Source organism: Dermochelys coriacea, chromosome 8 (genome assembly GCF_009764565.3).
Source record: "Dermochelys coriacea isolate rDerCor1 chromosome 8, rDerCor1.pri.v4, whole genome shotgun sequence".
NCBI classification, from domain to species: domain Eukaryota; kingdom Metazoa; phylum Chordata; order Testudines; family Dermochelyidae; genus Dermochelys; species Dermochelys coriacea.
Genome location: NC_050075.1, coordinates 20,987,142 through 21,006,772, shown reverse-complemented (window position 1 = coordinate 21,006,772; position 19,631 = coordinate 20,987,142). Strand labels below are relative to the sequence as shown.

Sequence of the window (19,631 nt, the reverse complement as noted above, 5' to 3'; positions counted from 1 at the left end):
AGTCAAGGTTAGTAAATGTTGGGGGATTAAAAGCACTATTTAAGTGCCAAATATTAGTATTACTAGACTATCTAAATGCCAGTTAAACTATTAAGAGCAAATTTACTAAGGTGTAACAATTGCACCATAAAATAATACAGTGTTTTTTGAAAATTTTTGTTTTAATAATTAAAAAAAAAAGAAACCTTACTTGAGACGCTCACTCAATTAAAAGTACAGCCAGTATCTCGTATCTCTCTAATTCATATAGCTATGTACATAAGCCAGAAAAGCAATGCTGTCTCAGGAATTTGGAAGAAAGAGGAAAAGGTATATGGTAAATAATACAAGATGTCAAGAAAACCTATCTAGAAATTGCTACAACATTCCAGAGACAGAAAGAAACTGTCTGTGGTTTATGTCCAAGATCCACTCCAAGAGGAAGAGTCTTGCTGCTGTTCTTTTAGGGCTCAATCCTGTACTCAGGAAACAAATGGGAATATTGCCGTTGACTTCAGTGAGTCAAGATCAGGCCTACAGACTGGCAGTTCCTTAACAAACAAAGGAGCATATTTGAAGCCCATTGCTACAATGCAAGTGAGGCCTCATTAACTTTTGTCAAAATGAGGTACCCCGCATCCCAGATAAGCTGTTTATACCTGAGCCAAGATAGCTGGGCCTCAGCAATGGGTCTCAACAAAACCAAGACGAAACTCTCAACAACATTCGAGGCAGGGGTTATTTATGCCTATCGCAGTTGAAATGCTTGTGCTAATGTACCTCTTCCCAAAAAACTGTAAGAGGCATATAAGGAGAGGGAGTTATTCAACATACAGGGCAGATTATTTTTGAAACGTGGGACAGGAGAAGAACTGGCTGACTCAGGAGATAACAGACTCCATCATTTCTAGATCACTGCTGCAAATCTGGTCGAGGTCAGTAGTGAATAAAAGTTGTTTCCATCTGATAGCTGTTTGGGACCGGGGGGGGCGACCTCTATGTGAAATAAATTTGGTGGGTCTCAGTTGAATTCCAAGTGGGCAGGTGTGTCCATATCACAAAAGTCAACACCATAATTAGCAGCTATACTGTTATCTTGATGATAGTCTAATCAGAGCAGCCAAAGACTGAAAAGTCGTGCCTCGACTCTCTCCCCATTAGATGTAGTCCCTTGAGGTCAGGGAGATTGCCCTGCTTTAAGCTTCCCATGTGGCATACAGGCTTCTCTGTCAAGTATTGCTGCAGCAAAAACATAAGGAAGGGGAAACCTTTTCCATTCCTCTCTCCAAACTGTACCTTGTTCAGTCCAGTGATGAGAGTCTTGGAGCTGTCACAGGTTTTACAATACCCTAAAGGCATTTGTACTATTAAAAGGAATGTGTGGCTAAAAATATACAATGAAAATATTCTTGCATCTCTGAAAACTCTGGCTAATGCCCTCAGCTCCCACAAGTGCAGAGCCAAGGCAAAAGCTAAGGATAATTGCAATCAGCAGTGTGATCGTGAGGAGGCAAAGGAGCTTGGTACAGCCCCATGAAAAGCTGTGATCAATCAGTTGAGGAGATTTGACCAAGTTACATGGTGAGCCAGAGACTGGCAAGGCAGGTGGTGCTGTGGATCAGGACTAAAGTGCTTGGGCAGGGAGAAGCTAACAGTCTGTATTATGCCAGGGTCAAGCCAAAGCCATTCTCGTGTTCATGAGCATTAAGTTCCTCCACAAATCATTGTAGACAAGAAAGAAGAACTTTTTCACAATGCAGTTTCTGGGCATCCTGCACAGGTTTGTGGGTTTTTTTTAAAACCAGTTTAATTGTGCATTACCCTGTTAGTTATAAACTCATTTAAAACCAGCTAAACCTGTTTAAGTCTCTCTCTTACTTTCCCCTTCTACAATCTCTAAAATTCAAATAAAAATGTGGATCAGGTCAGCTTTGATCTAGAGAGAAATGTGCAAGCTAGAAGAATAAGCAGCATTGCTTCAGGAGCAGGCCCTGATGTCTTGATGCCTGATCCTTGATGCCAGCGAGCTACTGACAAAGACATGATCACAACGCATATAGAGTGTGGAGGTGCAACAATGGGTGTGACTTTGACTCTTCAGCTCCAAACTGATCTATCAACAAGCACACTGAAGACATTACAGTGTATTTCCAGGCAGTTGCTTGGAATAATGCTTTAATTAAAACAGTAAGGGGAAAATTTTCAAAAGCATCTAAATAACTTAGGAGCCTAAATCTCATTTTCAAAATGAATTTAGAAGCCTAAACCACTTTTGAATATAGAATTTAGGCTCCTAACTCATGGAAGCACTTTTGAAAAATTTTATCTTATAAGCTTCTTCAAACAACAAAAGCAGCACAGAAATACAGTCCAACAATATATGGAGCTGTAAATTCAATGTGCACCTCCAGCAGCTATATTTCCTGGAAAAGTCTTCTGTGTCTCCACACTTTTGGCTTAGCACCTAATTCCCATATTATAATTAACCAAGTTGATGCTCTTAACTGTAGCCATTAATCACATCAGTAGGTAAATTGCCTATGGAATTATGCCAAGGCCAGTCAAAGTGGTGATAACTATAATCATGGGTATTTTACAGATAAAGAAATAAAGTCACAGAAGTTCAATGACTCACCCAACCTCACACACTAAACATATATATATATATGTATAGCAGAGCTGGGAACAAAACCCATAAAGGATTGCCTTGGACAGAAGAACAGAGATAAATATTTTTAATTCCAGTATGTTTGTTGCACACTCTTACCAATAAAACCATGCAGTTAACTAGCCCTGGTCCATACTAAGACAGTAGAGATGACCATCCAGGGAAATTAACTGTAAGAGACACCATGTGGCTAACACGTCATCAGCCAAGAAATCAAGAAAAAATGTTCAATTGCTAGTTCTCTAGAAAGATTCATTTGGAGGAGCAGTGATGGATTGAGGCCTGACTGGCTTATAACTCTGCAGAACAGAAAACAGTTATGGAGATGCACTGAAAGAAAGAACCATACAGGACACAACAACGATTTCTCAATGGTGATTAATTTTCTTTATCAGTTTCAAGGGCATGTTTTGCATAGGCAGTTTGCCCTTGTTGTAAGCCTCATGACCTGCTCTGACAAGCCACAGTTTAGCAAGGGCCATATTCTGATCTCATGTCTGTTGGTGTAATCAGGAGTAACATCAATGAAGTAATTGGTGTAAAAGCAGAATAAGTGGCAGGATAATCCAGCTCTAAGGAACAGTGTGGGGTTAGGAGTTCCTGAGAAAGCGATAGCAAAGAGTGTGGGGGTTTTATTTTTTTAATTTTTTTTTTGCACCAATGTTATCACTAGAGTGGTGATAATATTGTGCATTAAACAATTAGCAGCTTCCGACCCCACATTCCAGGCACCAGCTCAGTATCAGCCAGCTCCTTGGGCTGAAGTGAGCGGCCGATAAGAAGCTCCACTCGAGAACAGGGAATCCACTGCATTGTACAGCATCAACTGGTGACTCACGCCACAACTATCTACAGTTATTCTGTTTCTGTCATTGCACAAGAAAAATTTAGCTCGCCACCTTCAAAAAAAGATATTGAGGTAAGTGCAGAGTGGAGCAGGTTGGCCGTTTGGCTGCATAGCTGGATATTTTGGTTTACATCTGCTCAGGTCATAGGTGAAGTGAGTTCGATACCCTCAACCTTCCTAAAAGCAGCTTTTATAGTTTGGCACAATTTAATACGATTTATAGTTTCTGTTGGGTGGAGGCCCAGAGCTGGGATAAGAGACAGACTGCAGGTCAAGGCTGAGATGCCCTGGAAGAGGTGAAGGAGGGGGACCCACAACTGGAGTAGCAGGTTTAGGAAGAAATTCGTGGGCAAAGCTAAGTAGCAATCAGGAACAGACTATACCAAGAGATACCAAGGTCAGAATCGAGGAACACCGGCAGGGCTGCATGCAGAAAGCTTGTGTTGCATCTATCTGTGCTATGCTTATTTCCAAACAGGTCTCAGAATGACTACTGCCTTTGGAAGAAGATGGGCGCACGCGTACACACAGAGTGTTCTTTCACAGAGATTTTACTTTCATTTCTAATCTAAAACAAAACCCATGTAGGGCTGAAAGCGTACGGTGGTTCTCTGTGTACGTAAAAAACCCAAGCCACGAATTCTGGAAATGGATCTAAATTTCCTTAAATTTTGAGGAAATTCAGGTCCAAGGATCCGAAAATTTTCCTTCTCTCAGTTACAAATACCTTTCTTTGGCTATCCACCTCCCAACTTAAAGAAGTCCTGTGCCCTGATGCAGCACAGTGTTGTGACAAACTAAATAGAGGAAGAAAAATAACCCACCAGCTGTACTGTTGCTGCAGGGAGATTTGTGGCGAGCCACTAAAGAGCTCTGCAGTAAGTACAGCGGAAGATACAGAGCCTCTTACAGAAGCTAACATGAAACTAGACAGTCTTTCCATCTACTACTGAAGTGACTGCAGCTCCTACTTCAAGGCAGCTGAAACAATCATCAAATGCTAAGCATGCAGATTCACTTCACCAACCTTTTATATACTAAGTTATATACCAAAATGAGGGCAGATATCCCACTTGCTGGCTCTCATTTTCCACTCTTGCACTTGGAAATGTCCAGCAAGCCTTGTGGAGTAAAGTCAGTGCAATGTGTGGCTCTTCAAATTAGCCTCATTCCAGTTGAAGCCCTTACTGTGACATTGGTAAATGTGAAGTAAATATACAGTTGGCAAGTAACTAGCCCTGGGTTACCCCAACGCCACACTTCTCTGGTGAGACAGAGACAGAAATGAACTTAAACTGATAACACAGAGAAGCTTAATAGCATCACTTCTCTGGAGATAACCAGGAGATTACCAGGTGATGGTATGCACACTTAGCCTCAAATAGCCCTGGCCCTAATGGGGTCACTCCCATCCCATCAGATGCTGGCCCAGAATAATCATCTTTTGCCCTTCTTAGCACCCGGCAACCCTTTAAACCATTAAATAGTTCTAAATTTTATGCATAAAACCCACCCCCTGTGAGCTGGGGAAGTCATAGTGTAGCCATTTTACAGGTGGAAAAGATGAGGCACAAAGTGCTTAGCGATCTGATGCTCTCTCACGCAAGTCAATGCCAAAACCCCCATTCACTTCAACAGGCCCTCAATGAATGGGCCAGGGTCATGCACCAAGTCAGTAACAGTGATGGGGGCACTGACCCCAGAAGCCTTGACCCCCAAAAAACACTAGACCTCATTAACTTTGGGATGATGAGTGCTATCTCCCTGCCCTGAATCTCTATATTGCACTCCTTCCCAGTAGATTGAAGATGAACAGAAATGTAGCATAGCTGCCCTATTGCAATAGATGAGAAACTGTCACTCTCGATAATGTACTCCATGTGAACAGAAGAGACCTTTTAACAATTATTCAGTGCGTTCAGAAAAAGGAAACATTGAGTGATTCACTCAAAAGAGCAGTATCATTATTTCCTATTGTACAAGTAGGGAACCTGAGATCCAGGGAGGGTAAGTGATTCACCCAGAGCCACAGAGATGGGTTCAGAACCCAGGCAGTTGCTAGATTCCATTACACTCTGGTACCTACTTGAATTTCAGTAGTCCTGTAGCAGCAATAGGGACCAAAGTCTCATCCACTTCATATACTCGCTCAGAGCTCTCAAATGCAGAGCATGAATATTTTCCCTGCTGTGGACCAGAAGACACAAAAAACTTTGAAGTGAAAGGCTCCATTTCCCCCAAAGGCTGAGTTAGAACGTTGCATATGCAACATCAATAGGCCAAATTCAACCCTGGTGCATGTCAGTTAATGGCAAGAAAGTTTCATCATGGGGGAATCTGCACCAAAAGATAAACGGGTTGCTGTTATTTGGATCTTTAAACATTTTACACCAAGGGTTAGGAAAAGCCAGAATAACCGGAATGGTCACATTTCTTTTAACAGATAAGAACTTTCTAAGCCCAGGAGCGTGGGGAAAGGGAGACGCAAGTCAAAGACTGGAGGGAAAGGAAATGGGTAGCATTGAGAGGAAACGCACATTTTCTATAACTCACATCAGTGCAGAAGTCAGAGCTGCAAAGAGGACAAAAACCAGGTATCAGAAGCTATCAAAGCCTATTTGGAACAGTGACTATCTCTCTCCCCGGATCTATTTCTCAGTCTGCCTCTGACTCACCCCAGGGAATGAAGAATACAGCAAAGCCTTCAGAGCAACTGCAGCAGGGCTTAGAGTTTATTTTTAAGACACAACCATTATGGTTCTTGTGACTCACCGACTTGCAAGGAGGGAAATATGTTGTTTGATTTGCACAGATCAAGGCAGCCAAAAAATAAAGGAGGGAGCCTGGGAGAGGAGATGCTAGGACAGAAAATAAAAAGGCAGAAAGAGGACAGGCCAGCGGGAAGTGCATTTCTTGCCCCGCTCCAGCCCACAAGGACACAGTGCAAGCTGTGCCTGCTAATCTTTCACAAAGGGTATGTTAGACACCCACGGCTGGCCTGTGCCAGCCGACTCCGGCTCACGCGGCTCGGGCTGAGGGGCTGTTTAACTGTGGTGTAGACATTCAGGCTCAGGCTGGAGCCTGGGTTCTAGGAACCTGCAAGGTGGGAAGGTCCCAAAGTTTGGGCCACAGCCTGAGCCCAAATGTCTGCACCACAATTAAACAGCTCCCCCAAGCCCAAGTCAGCTGGCACAGGCTAACCACGAGTGTCTAATTGAAATGTAGACATACCCAAAGTGACTTTAAAAAACCCTCCCTTCTAGCTAGTTGCTGCTTTAAGGAACCCATTACACTCTGCATGGCTACTCTGGGGTACTGCTTGGGAATAAGGGATAAACTTTTGACACAGATGATCAGGACAGAAAATAAAACAGAGGGAAACCAAGCTCTGAAGCCCCTCCCCACTTTTGCTTGCCCATCACATGTTTCCCTTTACTCCCAAAGAGGACAGTGAGACCTCTTTGTATACTTTCAGGGCTGGTTCTTCTGTGTAGGGTGGATCTTCAGCCCCTGTTTCAGGAGATGCCCTCAAGCTTATGAACATTGTGTGATTTGCCTAGACATCACAGTAATGGGGGGGGGGGCAGGAGGAATGGACAGAAGAACACGTGGAGCCAGACCTGTGTATATTTTTGCCTTGGCTAATGTTGAGGCAAGATGGATATGCTGTCTGTACGTGAGCATCCTGCTGACCATCTCCCACTGTTGCCATGTTGCCAGCACTCGCTTTGTATGGGTTTTAGCTATGGCCATATTTAAATGCCAGCTTCAAAAATGGTCACGAGGCAGCCACCCTGGTGATTTAGGAACCAAAGTGCTTCTGTGCCCCAATAGACTTCTTCAATGAGTCTGTTAGACGAATAAGGAAGCAAATAAAGCAGAGCCAGTCATCTTGACTTCTGCTCCAGCTGAAACACATAGCCGGGCCAGGGGACAACTGCAATGAACCAATACTTTCTCAGTTGCTGTTTTCCTTTCTTTGTTTCCTCACACAAAGCCTCGGTCCCTCACAGCTCCCATGTTCTGTTGTCCATGTTACTTGAGGTCATGTTTTTGGATTTTTTAATGGTGCCAACTAAAGTCTCGCAGTTCAACACTTGGCCTCTTCCCGCCCTCTCAGTTTTCAGCCCCAGGCAGGCTGCTATGGAATCTGACAGACCAGGTTTTATAGGGTTGATCAGCTTCTGCAGGAGCACAGTGCTGTAAACACAAACCTGTTTGGAAAGAGGGCAAGTGGGGAGAGTCTAGGAGGGGGCAATGCTAAACACAAGACAACACTCTACTGTCAAAGAAGCCTTTAGTCAGGACTGATCTACATCACTGGTCCCAAAAGCAGATGGCCATGGGACTCCATTTGGGAAGACGGCATCAAAAAAATCTCTCACTGGCACGAATATTAAAAACAAAAACAAAAAAACACCCCCCCCCGCACAAATAGCAATTATACAAAAGCTATTTCTATAAAGGGCTATGCCAATGCTAAAAATAGGGAGGAAGACTCATTCCCTGCCCCAAAGATCTTAAGAACAGCCAGACTGGGTCAGACCAATGGTCCACTCTAGCCCAGTATCCTGTCTTCTTACACAGCCAGTGCCAGAAGCTAACAACATAAGCTTTTTCCAAACAGCCGCTGAACACGGAACAGGTGTTTCCAAAGAACCACACATGACGACTCCAAGATCTCTTTCTTGAATGGTAACAGCTAATTTAGACCCCATCATTTTGTGCGTATAGTTTGGATTAATGTTTTTCAACCTGCATTACTTTGCAATTATCAATACTGCATTTCATTTGCCATTTGCTTGCCCAGTCACCCAGTTTCATGAGATCCCTTTGTAACTCTTTGCAGTCAGCTTTGGACAGAACTATCTTGAGTAATTTTGTAGCATCTGCAAACTCTGCCACCACACTGTTTACCCCTTTTTTCAGATTATTTATGAACAGTACTAGTCCCAGTATAGATCCATGGAGGACCCCGCTATCTACCTCACGCCAATGTGAAAACTGACCATTTATTCCGCCCCTTTCTTTCCTGTCTTTTAACCAGTTACTGTTCCATGAGAGGATCTTCCCTCTTATCTCATGACTCCTTACTTTGGTTAAGAGCCTTTTGTGAGGGATCTTGTCAAAAGCTTTCTGAAAGCTGAAGTACACTATATCCACTGGATCACTCTTCAAAAATATAATTAGTCCCTATTAACACCCACCCAAACTTAGCTCTACCCCACAATATCCCTCAAGTCAGTTTTACAATCTCAGGGGCTGACCCTGAGCATCCTCAACTCCCATTTGACAGGAATTCAGGGTCTCCTTCCATAGGTGCTCAGCACTGGAAGTGATCATGCCCCAAGGCAGAGAAAACAATAACTACAACACCTGGCATGAGATAACACCCTCAAATAAGCCATGCTTTAGCAAGGAAATGTTGACTCACAAGAATTAATTAGCAGCATCTGTCCAAAGTGCTAGTTACAAACAAAGGGAAAACTCCCTCAAGTCCACCTCCTTCTTGAAAATTTCTTCCCTTTTAAAACACAAGAGAAAGCAAGAGCTGACTGGAAAGTCAGGTGGTAGCAAAGAAATATGGTGAATGGGGCTGTATTCCAGCTCAGATCCTCTGTCCAGCCGCTTTAGCACAGCTGTCCTGCTGAGACGGCACTATCTATAATAAAACCGACAAGAGCTTTAATTAGCTGTGAGTGATAACCTTGCCTCGCTCTGATTTTCCACTTACAGAGATCTCATTAGTTTGTCTTCATTTCCTTAACTGATGTTTTGCTAAGCTTCCTAAAAATATTACATGTAAACAGCCAGCATTATGTCGGCTGCATTTGAAGATCAACCCTAATGTAGACAAGCCCACAGGGACCATGGGACAGAGCAATGTCAGTCACAAATTCGAGTTGCTGCCAACATCTTTTGTAGAGTTAGGTCTCAATGTGGCATGTGAAGCACTGGTGTAGGATGCGGCCTTATTGCTCTGGATTCACTGTGGAGCAGCAAGATCCGAATCTGACCCTACTCACACATATTACACTGTAAAAGCCAACTCTGCCCTCAGTCCTGTGTGCAAAGTCTCACTGGCTTCAGTGAGCACCCCAAACCAGCATTTGGCCTCTTCTACACAAACATTAGCATTTGTGTTGGGAGAACTCCCAACTGGAGTGTACAGGTGCTACCGTCTTGCACCTTGTACTCCCAACTCAACACACCAAACCCTCCATCGCCCATGGTCCCAGTCAGGATAACCAAGACATGGACTGGGGTGGCAGGAGTATAGTGTGGTATGGGGCTGGAATGCTGGAGGACTTCCCCATTTCAAAATATAATTGGTTCCTACTAATTACACAACACTCACCCAAACTTAGTTCTACCCCACAGTCCCCCTCAATTCAAAGAGCTTGGCTTTGATTCTCTGATCTGGCCAAGCCATACCATATTTAGGCTGTTCAATTTGGGGCCCTAGGAGGGACTAGTTCTGCCCTGGGGGAAGATAGAGCAGACAACACTTTTTAACCTACCTCTTGCTTTTATCTATTTTTCTTATACAGCATCCATCTCTGTAGTATCTGAGCACCTCTCAATCCTTAATGTATTAATCCTCCCAACTATTATCCCCATTATACAAACAGGGGACTGAGACACAGAGAAGCTAAGTGACTTGCCCAGGGTCACACAGGAAGCTTGTAGCAGAGCAGGGACAAGAATCCAGGTCTCCAAAGTCCTAGGCTAGCACCCTAACTGCTGAGCCATCCTTCCTCTCCCGGCCCATTTTTTGAACAGGGAAAAGCACATTGTAGGTACTTAAAAGATAAACACATAGAATTGATGCATCTAGTTTGCAGTCCCCCCAGACTGCGTATGTGTAGAGTCACATACAACTCTGAAAACATGAGATGCTAGAGCAGAAAGTAGTGAACACACACACACACACACTTATTACTGTCAAATTAAAGACATGCCAGACCATATTTTTGTCAATACAAATATTATTATTGGTTGTATCAACTTTACAACGCAGACAAACACAAGTCACCTGCCTCACAGAGCTTACCGTCTCAAAGCTGAACCCTTCAAACATTTACCACTGGGAGCTGTGCTTATTACCCAGAATACTTCTGAGGCCAAAAGGACTACTCATGGTAGTAGGGATAGACATCACTTGTGGGATTGGGCCCTACAGAGACATCTCTTTCAGCTGTTCTCCTCTCACAGCAAGATGGAAAGTTCATGATGACAGGGGGTCATTTGGAGACTACAGTACAACGACCTTTACATTTGCTTTATTTGTTCTATTTACTATAGGCAGTGTGTCCTAGTGGATAGAGCACTGGACTGAACTCAGGAGACCTGGGTTCTATTCACAGTTCTGCTACTGGCCCATTGGTGACTCTGGGCAACTCACATCACTCAGTTGCCTCAATTTCCCTATCTGTGAAAAAAAATGGAGATACAAGATTTCTTTTGTAAAGGATTTTGAGATCTACTGATGAAAAGCACAGTATAACTGCTACGTATTATCACTATTGTTGTATTTATTAGTATTAATGTATTTATTAACCCCACCCAGCTATACTGTTTTTCTGAAAATAAGTAAAACAATCATTACCAATAAACCACTTCACACCTTCAAGACACTTTAAAAAACTCTGGGCCTTTTTAGCACAAGCTAAACTCCCACATGGGACGCATTTTTTATTTATATTATCATAGTACCTAGGAGCCCCAGGCATGGACCTGCGCGATATGGCTAAGTATTGTTATCCCCATTGAACAGAAGTGGAAACTGAGGAAGAGAGGTTAATTGCTGGCTAAGGTCCCATTGGGAGCAAAGATCCTGGCTCCCAGGCCTACGTTCAAACCACATATTGCTTGCTGTTGATTTTACCTGTGAAAATTGCACATTTAAAAAAAAAAGCCTACAGATGTACCTAAATTACAATGCCACATCACAACAAACATTCTATATATGGGCAGAATGTTTTGTTAACACAGGTAAACATGGTGAATTATGCACATAGGCTGGCAGTTCACTTGTTGAAATTACACAGATAGCCCACAATTTAAAAATGGATTGCTGACGTCAGGCAGTGCTCATACAAAACTGATCAGCCGTGACGATTGTTGCAAGGGGCACCTCCTACAACTGCAGAACAATACAGTTCAATTGCTCAGAAAACAGCTCCCACTTGCGCAGCTGTGCAGGGCAACAGTGGCGTGGGACTCCACAGCAGCCACTTCTCATTGCACTCTGCTGTTGATATTTACACCCACCACATTGCAACAGGATCTCTACCATCTCCTTCGTGCAGGCATTAGTGAAAAACAGAGGAAATATAAAAAGCCCTGAACTGAAGGATTCCCTCCCACATCCAGCCCCTAAGGGTATGTCTACACAGCAATTAAACACCCGTGGCTGGCCCAGGTCAGCTGACTCGGGCTTACAGGGCTCAGGCTGCAGGGCTGTAAAACTGTGGTGAAGACGTTTGGGCTCAGGCTGAAGCCTGAACGCTGGGATGCCATGAGGTGGGAGGGTCCTACAACCCAGGCTCCAGCCCAAGCATCTATACAGAAAGTTTTTTAGTCCCACAAGCCTGAGTCAGCTGACCCTGGCCATCTGAATTGGGCCAGCCACATCCGTTCCATGGGCTTTTTATTCCAGTGTAGACATACCCTAAATTGCTCCAGGTCCATGCAAGCTTTCTTGTGCAAAATTGCAGGAGTCTTAAGAAATGGCTCTAACATGGGAGAGAGCAACTCTAGAAATTAAAACAGGAAGTTCAGACTCAGAACTCCTAAGTAATATTCCCAGCAACGTAACTGACCCACTGTGTGACTTTGGGCAAGTCACTTAATGTCGGTCTATGCTGCAGTTTCCCCATCTGTAAAATGGGATAATGATACTTACCTCCCCCAGAGAGTGGGTTATGGGGCTCTAATTCATTCACCCACCTACTTTTTACTCATCAGTAATAACTTCAGCTCCCACCCCTTCATCAGATGATCATCTTGTGTTTTGCCTTCCATTTCTTAGTCTAACAGATTGTCAATAAAAAGGGTAGGAAATTTATCTTACTCTGTGTTTACAGAGCACCATGGAAACTCACAGCCCAAAATAAGTGACTTAAATAAAATATTAGCTTATTATAAATTCATAATAGAACACGATTTGGAAATGCTTTGAAATTCTCTGTTGAAAGGCAGTATATATAGGTGTAAAGTGGTATCCTCATTAAATGACAACTCCAGTGGATCAGCCAAACTAATGAAGGTAATAATTATTAGTAAAAATTAAAAGTAATTAGCAAACAATTATGTTTCATGTGACTATTTGCTGTTAATTTGCTCAATCTAGATAACACTCTTATTAGTTACCAGGAGAAAGTCATAGTCAGTGGGATTAGCTGTGTAGCCTAGAGAGTCTGACACACATGGCAGAGTCTTAAGCGATTGCTACGTATGCAAGAATTCAAGAAGAATTTTTCACCAGGATGCATGGGCAGGAAACTGTGTCATTCCTCCAACATCCTCTGGAGCACCGAGCACTTCATCCATTAAGGAGGCAGAGAGATCCAGTGACCAGAGCATGGAAATGCCAGGAAGGAAACTCATGCTCTATTTCTCGCTCCACCACTGACTTGCTGTCTGTTGGCAAGTTACTTAACTCTTCTGTGCCTCAGTTTACCCTTCCGTATAAAAGTGATGATTCCTTACCTTTGAGATCTACAGATAATAAATTAAATATGGGCTCGATTCTGCCACCCCTGCTCATGATGAACAGTATTTTTATCTAAAAGTGATCTCATTGATTTAAGTGGGTTTTGCAGAGTGGGGAACTATGCAACACAAGCAAGATGGGCAGGATTGGACCCTATACGATTACAGGATCACAGGAGTATATCCCATTCAGCCAGTGTGTCCTAGATGCAGGAAGCAGGCACTGATGGACCTCAATCCCTCCTATATTCCAGCTCTGTAAGTGAAAGAAAGAGTATATATTCAAAGCACATCACAACACTGCGGAAGAGTCAGTAGCTCATGCCTCTAAAATGCTAACCTGGTGCATAAAACTCAAGGTACAGGCAGCACTTCTCCTCCCCTCCCGCTCTTGTAAACCTCATTCCCATCAACCTAACCAGGTTGGAAGGTGTAACACCTACTTTGAATAGCTGATGCAGAAATCTGCACAGGAACCTTTTCGGTATCTTTAGATAAGATCATGTGACAGCATGCTACTCCTGGGCTATTCACTCAGAAGGATTTACTGGTCACAGTCTCAGATGTTAGAAGGAGGAGGGAAAATTGCTGACAAGTGCAATATTTTAAGAGAGTTGAGCTGTTCTGGGAAGGGAATGTGCAATAGAGACAGGATGTCCCCTCTAGATAGAGGCATCAGGGATCTCTCTGACTCAAGTGTGGCAAGAAAGAAGCTTTCCCAGTCAAACTGCTGCATCATCACTGCATCAATTATCCTGTGCACCCAATTAATCAATTCGAATGTTAATGACTTCTTCAGTAACTGATCCTTCCTCTGAGATAAGGAAAACGTTCAAGTGAAGCAGAAACAAACTCTCCCCAGCACACTTAAAAAGAGAAATTACTGAAAGGTGGGTTTTGCTAGGAAAATTGTTTCTAGCCCATTTGAACACATAAGCTGACCCCAAAGCCCAGTGAAGCTGACGGACATTTCAATGGGGCCTGAGCAAAAGCCCAAGTCCACCCATAGCCTCTACGTGTTCCTCTCCCTATAGAGCACTGGTCACATGGAATATGTCCACCCAGACCCAAAGATCTGAAAGAGACTATTTTAAATGGGCAGGTTTTTGCAGTTATTTTGCACCCCCTTCTCTGTATTTGCAGTTTCAACAAAGTGCTCTTTTTGTTCTATTTGTACAGCAGCTAGCACAATGGGGGCTGGTCTATGACTAGGGCTCCTAGGCAGTACAGCAACACAAATACTAAATATTTTCCCCACTGAGACACATGATAACATGAACATTCATGCTTCCCCCAACACAACTGCCATCAGCATTGGGGAGAGAGAGAGAGACACGTTTCACTCAAACGGAACCTTTCTAACTTGAGAACTGGCCCACTTTCTCTGGGATAACGCGCTTCCGTTATGTAGCTTTTCTGCTCGAGTGGACGTGGGTTAGATCATATCACAAAATGTGAGAAGTGTTGAATTTGGGGTCATTGGGCACCTCTCCACTCTCAGGCAACTCACTCCACGTTCCAGAAGACAGGCAAGAAAAACACCACCTGCTCCCTGGCTCTGCTTCTCCAACTTCTTACCCATCTTCCACAGAGGCTTCTCCAGGACTGCTGTAGCACAGAAGCAGCTCCTCCAGAGGACGAGCAATGAGAATCAGCTAGCTCACAACACTTCCCTGCTACTGTCAAAGAGCTTGATTTGAAAGCAGAGATCTTACAGGGCTCAAGCACCAACCGTGGCTGGAATACTCCCGAGTTAAAATATTTGTAAAGTAATTTTTCAGCACTGCTCAGAAGGCACCAGGCAAACATCCTTGGAGGCTGAAGTCCTGCATTTGTTCATGCAGGGAGTATACCACAAAAACAAGCATGAGCCTTCCTTTTATCAGGCAGAGCCCCCTGTGACGGGTTGGATCACAGAAACCCCCTAGGGGCTGCCACCTGATGTACCAAGACTACTTCTGCCCCCGTTTTCCCTGCCAGTTTGGGACTCCAGCACCCTGTCTTGCTGAGCCAGACACTCCAGTCTGCTCAAACACAGACCCAAGGTCTGAACCATGTGCCCCAAAGCTGCAGACTTAACTGAAAGCAACTTAGGAAGTGTTCCTGTCTTAACACTCAGATGCCCAACTCCCAATGGGGTCCAAACCCCAAATAAATCAGTTTTACCCTGTATAAAGCTTACACAGGGTAAACTCATAAATTGTTCGCCCTCTATAATACTGATAGAGAGGTTTGCACAGCTGTTTGCCTCCCTCCCCCAGGTATTAATATATACTCAGAGTTAAATAATAAGTAAAAAGTGATTTTATTAAATTCAGAAAGTAGGATTTAAGAGGTTCCAAGTAGTAACAGACAGAACAAAGTGAATTACCAAGCAAAATAAAATAAAACATGCAAGTCTAAGTCTAATGCAGTAATAAAACTGATACAGATAAAAATCTCACCCTCAGAGATGTTTCAATAAGTTTCTTTCACAGACTGGATGCCTTCCTAGTCTGGGCACAATCCTTTCCCCTGGTACAACCCTTGTTCCAGCTCAGGTGGTAGCTAGGGGATTTCTCATGATGGCCGCCCCCTTTGTTCTGTTCCACCCACTTAAATATCTTTTGCATAAGGCGGGAATCCTTTGTCCCTCTCTGGGTTCCCACCCCTCCTTTTCAATGGAAAAACTTTTCAGGTTAAAGATGGATTCCAGTTCAGGTGACATGATCACATGTCACTGTAAGACTTCATTACCCACTTGCTAGCCCACAGGTCTACAGGAAGACTTACAAGTAAAACAGAGCCATCTACAGGTAATTGTCCTGGTTAACGGGAGCCATTAAGATTCCAAACCACCATTAATGGCCCACACTTTGCATAACTACAATAGGACCTCAGAGTTATATTTCATATTTCTAGTTTCAGATACAAGAGTGATACATTTATACAAATAGGATGACCACACTCAGTAGATCATAAGGTTTGTAATGATACCTTACAAGAGACCTTTTGCATGAAGCATATTCCAATTACATTATATTCACACTCATTAGCATATTTTTTATAAAATCATATAGCGTGCAACATCACACCCCCACCTTGTTCCCAGGACACACACCCTGAATCAGTGTCCAAGCTCACCCCGTTCCTGGGTGTCTTTGTATCTCAGAAAGAACAACATAATACCAGCCTAAGCTACTCCTGTGCAGCTAGCTCTTCCTAGGGTTTCCCTTCTCTGGCCCAAGAAAGAGGTTCCCACCCCCTTTATAGTCCAGCCGGAGCTAACTGGACTCACCTGGCTCAGCAGCAATTACTCTGCTTCCCTCTGCAGGATTTTAGCAGCAGAGCCTGGCGAGTGACTCAACAAATATCCCCACATTTCTGCACTGGGCTCCCACCCCAGCCACCTTGTACAACGAAGGCTAAGGGCATTCTGACGAGGCCCCGTTACTCAAGACTGAAGACTTTTCTTTGTTTTTTATCATGAGTAAAGACTTATCTACAATACAGACTCTATAGCGGCACAGCTACTGCACCGCAGTGCCATACTGTAGATGCTTCCTACAGCGACAGAAGGGCTCTTCCATTGCTGTTGTTAATCCACTCCTCTGAGAGGCAGTAGCTAGGTCAACGGAAGAATTCTTCAGTCAACTTAGCAGCACCAACGCCAGGAGTTAGATTTTACTATGGCACTCAGCGGCGTAAACAGTTTACTTCCTCTTAGCGACGCAGCTAGGTCATCTAATTTTTCAGCCTAGACCTGAGCTTAGTCTCCTTTTGCAGCAGTGTTTAACCTGTAGTTAGCTCCCTGGGCTATTGCAGAACCCTGTAATATCACCAATGTGTTTTCATTTGCTGACCTCTATTACAGCGGCTCTCAAAGTTCATTGCACGAGGACCCCCTTCTGACAACAAAAATTACTACACAACTGCAGGAGGGGGGACTGAAGCCTCCTGATCCCTGCCACTGCAGGTGAGGGGGCCAAAGCCCAATCCCCTCTGCCTCTGGGGGAGGAAGGCAAAGCCAAAGCCCAAGGGCTTCAGCCTCAGGCAGGGGGCCTATAATCTCAGCCCCACTGCCCAAGGCTGAAGACCTCAGGCTTCGGCCTCAGACAGTGGAGCTCGGGCTTGGGCTTTGGCCCCAACAAGCCTAAGCCAGCTCTGGCAACCCACTGAAAAGGGGTCACGACCCACTTTGGCGTCCCCACCCACAGTTTGAGAACCACTGCTCTATTATAAACATGTCCCACTCTCCAGGGTGAGATCACTTCAGCCTCTTATTTGAGGAATGGGTATGAGGAGCTCCCCTTTCAGCTCACGTGGTACAGCTGCTGGCTAAGAGGCCCATGTCATCCCTCATCTGCATGAATATGATCTTTCCAGTTTGAATCTTGGCTGCATTTACATGCTAGACTTGCAAGCCACATCACTGAACAGAGGACACTGTCCCAACCACATCAAATCTGCTCCGATGTCTGACCACATCAGGATAGATTCTGATCTCATTTACAGGGCTGTCAGGACAGAGTAATTCCATTAGAAAGTCAGTGGAGTTATTCCAAATTGACATCAGTATTTGACCCATCAGCTGCAATGATGTAGGGCCGGCATCCTGTGCTATTCTCCAGTGTTTGAGCGATAGCTGGTCAGAAAACAGGCTTTTTTCTGCAGAAAATTTTTGACTGTTGTTGGGGGAGGAAGGGAATCAATTTGGAAATGCTCTCTTGGTGCCTTCTTGTCTGACTACATCTTCCATGCTGATCACTTTGGGCAAACACCCAATATCTGGTTAAAAAAATAAAATCAGTTTTCAACAGAAAATTTTCCTCCAACCTTAACAATGTCAAAAAGCTCCTCTGGAGAAGTCAGAAAGTATGTTCCCAGTCACCTATGCCCTGAACACAGCTTGTGGATCATCATCATTAGAGAAGAGGGCTGAGACATGCCAGCTTCTGCAAAAGTCCACTTCACTATAGCCATGAAACCTCTAGGTGAACGGATGAGGAGAACTGGTTAGCGCCCTGTCAAATTCATGGTCCATTTTTGTAAATTTCCTGATCTAGCATTTTAAAAATTTTGAATTTCACAGTTTCAGCTATTTAAATCTCAGATTTCAGTGTGGTAACAAAACATGAATTTGTATTTAAAAATGGCAAAATATAAACATGTAAAGCCCTTAAGACTCAGTGTTTCTCAAACTGGGGTCTTGATCTAAAAGGGGTGTTGCAAGGCTATTGTGGGGGGGGGGGGAAATCACAGTATTGCCACCCTTACTTCTGTGCTGCCTTCAGAGCTGGGGGTTGGAGAGCAGCAGCTGCTGGCCGGGTGCCTAGCTCTGAAAGCAGAACTGCCACCAGCAGCTGCATAGAAGTAAGGGTAGGGGGGCCACGGTATTGCCACAATAGCCTTGAGACCTCCTCTTTTGGGTTTGACTCCCAGTCTGAGAAACGCTGTGTACTTTTGTATACTTTTATCCTATGGTATAGGGTATTTTTATAGTATAGGGTAAAAGGACACAAGAAAGACCAGATTTCACGGTCTGTGATGCGTTTTTCATGGCCATGAATTTGGTAGGGCCCTAGTTATGGTGACTCCATCTTGCCTTTTTCCCCCCACTCTGCATACAGCCTTGTTTGCCACCACCCCTTCTTCCCACACAGCCTGGCAGAAGCCGTGGGCTTCTTTTTTCTTTCCAGATGTTTCAGCTGCTTTTGTTGCTACAAGGAGCACAGGTTGAATCCCTGGTGGCATGCAGCAGCAAATCCTGAGTCACAAAGCTAATGACTAGCACAAGCATCCAAGATTAATCAGGGAGAGGAAAATGCACATGCAGCAAGAAGTCATTATCTGCATTTCTAATGGTTTTGATTAACAGCAAATGTTTGTTTCCCAGGATTTCCGAGAAGCAGAAGAGGAGACTGAGTAGGTCGCTCATGGTGCTTTGGTGCTTTGTTAGGAGCAAAGAAAGGGATAGGGTAGGGTTAACAAAACCCTTCTGGTTCCAACCCAAAGGCAGCACATTCTGGAATGTGTCCAGAAATGTGTCCTTTGTCCTTAAGAACATGAGGGACTGCTCTCTTTTTGGGACACGCCACACTCTATAGTGTTATTTGTGCAAACAGCATCATCACCATTTAGTGCCATGAAATTGCCCAGGCACCACACCCCAAGATACAAGGGACCCCACGTCTCTCCCCACTCTAAGCAGTGCTTCCCTCCACACAGTCTACCCTATGCACCATCTGTGCCCTCTTCTCAGTGCATGTCCTCGCCTCTAGCCTCCCTTTGTGACATGCCCTGATCTGTCACACCCTGTGTCCTCTCTATGATGCACCACTGGCCCCCCTGCAATGCACTCTCTCCCCTTCCAAACACACTGCACGTCATTTCACAAGCCCTCTGTCTAACTCCAGGTAAACAAAGCCCACGCCATTATAA

The 19,631-nt window shown here is 44.1% G+C and overlaps 1 protein-coding gene across 1 annotated transcript in view; it reads right to left on the bottom strand.

Annotated features, from left to right (window-relative positions):
• NEURL1B (neuralized E3 ubiquitin protein ligase 1B) overlaps window positions 1–19,631 on the bottom strand; it is a 203,152-nt gene that overhangs the window by 138,173 nt on the left and 45,348 nt on the right. The gene's annotated exons all lie outside the window — the stretch shown is intronic.